This window comes from Crassostrea angulata, chromosome 3 (assembly GCF_025612915.1).
Source record: "Crassostrea angulata isolate pt1a10 chromosome 3, ASM2561291v2, whole genome shotgun sequence".
Taxonomy (NCBI): Eukaryota; Metazoa; Mollusca; class Bivalvia; order Ostreida; family Ostreidae; genus Magallana; species Magallana angulata.
The window spans coordinates 43542038-43545630 of NC_069113.1; positions in this window are offsets into that span (position 1 = coordinate 43542038).

A 3593-nucleotide genomic window follows, 5' to 3' on the forward strand; every position below is an offset into this window, starting at 1 on the left:
TCATTCGGGAGACTTAATAAAGATTAAATAGAGATAGGATCATCAAACATCAATAATTTAAAGATAATTGACAATTTCTGATTCTAAGGGGGTCAGGATGACCCCTTAGGGTCATGACTTACATGCCATAATGATCTGATGCGCCATGACCTAAGGAGGAATAATATCTTTGGATTAAGGTGGGGATCTCAATGGTTTTTATGATATTTGATAATTTCAGGAAGAGCACTTGGGATCATGACCTACATACCATCTGAAATGCCTTGAACAAAGAAGCAATAATATCTACTTTATCTTTTTTAAGTAATCTTTTCTATGAATTGTATGGAATTCAAAGATTGACAAAGTGAAGAGACAAATTATCACCCAAGATTATTTAAAAGGGGGATTTAAAATGCTAGAAATTAACAATTTTTTAAAGTCATTAAAATGCTCCTGGATTAGGAGACTTTTTAAAGATAAGAAACCATGGATGGACATCTTTTTTGAAATCCATGGCAATGAGGTTACAAAAAATATGCTAGATTTTGGTGACAAATATATGCATAATATTGTGAAACATAGTAATGTTTTCTGGAAAGATGTATTTCAGTCATACTTAACAATATTTCAAGCTTCGGATAACATAATATTTAAGCAAAAATTCTTTTCTATGCCAGTTTGGTATAATACAAATATATGTGTTGGTAATAAAACAATTTATGTCAAATTGTGGTATGAACATGGTGTAAAAATAGTTAGTGACTTTTTGAATAATGATGGAACTTTTTTATCACAACATGATTTTGAAAAGCAATTTAGCTTGACAAATATTTGTACCATGCAATTTAATAGTGTTATCAGTGCAATATCTAAGTTTTTCAAGACTATGTCAGTTAATAGATCTGATGTGAGTAAAGATTTTTCACCATTTATTCCTTTTTATTTTGAATATACACTGTTGAATGAAAAATGTTCCAAAGTTTTGTATCAACTCATTAATAGTAAAGATATTGTTCCAAAGGCAATTCAAACATGGAACATTGAACTATCACTTCACTTAGATATAATTGATTCTGTGAACGATGTGTGTATATATATATATATATATATATATATATATATATATATATATATATATATCCTTTATGTTTGCTCTTGAAGAGAATGTAGTATGTAAGAGAGAGAAAGAGTGTGAAAGTGAGAATGCCAAAAAAAATTCTTATATATATTACCTTCTTTATGAAATCATATATGATTGTGAAAATGAAAACAAAAAATAAATTATAAAAAAAAAAAAAAGAAGCAATAATATAATATGTGCATGCTATATGATTCAATTTAAGAGTATTGGGGTCCAAGGTGTATTTTTGGTAATTTTACTATTGATATAAATGAATTTTCATGGGGGGGGGGGGGGGGTCGGGTCTGGACCACTCACTCCCATCCCTTGTCTAAATCTGTGCACATGATAATGTACATGTAGGCACACAGAAGCAAATCTAAAACCGGCAACCGCCACGGGGAGGGGACATAATTCAATTTTTAATTTTGTTTGTAATAATTATATAGACCATTATACTTTCTATGACATGAAATTTTAAGATTATTGATTAACTGAAAATTCACTGCAAACAGTTCAACCCAAAATTGCACATAAAGTGCTGCTCACGTGTACATGTGTATTATCATATGGGAAGGGATCTCATCCTTCATTTATGAAAATTATAATTTTTAAATGTATTACCAGAACTTGCATGTGGCCTTCATTTTTAATTAAACTGGTACAAAACAGTGTTTTTTAGGGGCAAACACTTGGTGCGGGTATTACTGTCTAATGACAGCATCTATTTTTATTTGGAATCAAATCAACTACCACTACAGAATTTGAATATTTGGTTTTGGCTTTTAATTTTTAATCGTCGGTAAATACAGGGGGTAAACATTTAATTTGTCATTACGGATAAAATGCAAGCATATAGATATTTCAAAAAATTGTAATTTCATATTACACCACTGTTTTGGGCTTTATCTTTTGTGTCTTTCTGTGCACATATACGGTGCAAAATTGTTCCTATCCATTTCCGCAACAAGAGGGTTTTTGGTCCACATTTCTTTCCATTGACTCGCAAAGAGGAAAGACGAGTTTTATATATGATAAATCAATCCCCGTCTGCATTCAATTTTATGTGTACTTATTTTTTAAGTCTAAAATGCATTTAGTTCTATGAAAGAAGTGAAACACAAATTCATTGAGCTTGGTTCTGTTTTTTAAAACTGATTGCAAGATAAAAACTCATTCGATATTAAATTAATGTGCAGTGATTATATTTTAAGAGTTGTAGGCACTGTACAAAATACGTCAATTTACAGTACTTATGTTATTAGAGCCCCGATCTGCGGGCGCCCTATAGTGATCAGTCTGTCTGTCCGTCCGTCCGTCTGAGATGGCTTGTCCGGAGCATATCCTATCTCCCCTTGGCCCAATCTGGCTCATACTTCAATCAAGGAGTGCCTTTGGGTAAAGGGTGTGCAGTGATCTTGAACCATGTTTCTAGGTCTAAGGTTAAGTCAAAGCAGAATTAAAAGTAAAATCCTGGTCCGGAGCATATCGTTTCTCCCCTTGTTCAAATCTAGCTCATACTTCACTCACATAGTATCTATGGTCATAGGGTGGGCAGTGACCTTGAATCAAGTTTGTATAGGTCAAGGTCATCGGACCGTGAAAAAAATCCTTTTTTCAGGGCATATATACTTTCCACTTAGCTTTATTTGGCTCATACTTCAAATAAACAGCGCTTATGAATAACGGGTGTGTAGTGACCTTGGACCAATTTTTAAGGTCAAAACTGAAGATCATAGCAGAATTACATGAACAATTCTTGTCTGGAGCATATCTCCTCTCCCTTTTTTCCAATCTGGCTCATACTTCACTCACATACTGCCTTTGATTAAAGGGAATGCAGTGAATTCATATGATGTTTGTAGACTTAGTGTCAAGGTCATATCAGATCAAACAAAAATCCTTTTTTAGAGCTATATATATATATATATATATATATATATATATATATATATATATATATATATATATATATATATATATATATATATATATAAACACTCTCCACGTAGTCCTTTTAGGCTAATACTTTACTTAAACAGAGCTTTTGGTTAATGGCGTGCAGTGACCTTAAACCAAGTCAATGTGAAGGTCATAGCAATTTTTTTTATAATCAGTTTTAGATCATAGATTATTTCCCATTTGGTTAATCTGTTCAGATTGAAAAAATGCCTCTATGGACGTGATAATGAGACTGAACTGGACGTTCTATGCCAGGTGGAAAATTTTGAAGTAATAGGTCAAGGTCGAAGCAAAATTCTCTGAAATTCTTTTCATCATATTGTCCATTATGTAAGCAGGGCCCTTTGAGATTGGGGTTACAAATACATATTATTAAAAAATTATTTAGGCATCATATGCAGTTATGTTGATTCTTTTCTCTTAAACTATCGACCAACATTGCAAATAATTTGAGTTTCGTACGGCTCTCTGCAATGTACAACTGGCCTTTTTTAGTCCTAGTTTATTTCTGTTGAGTTAAAAACCCACA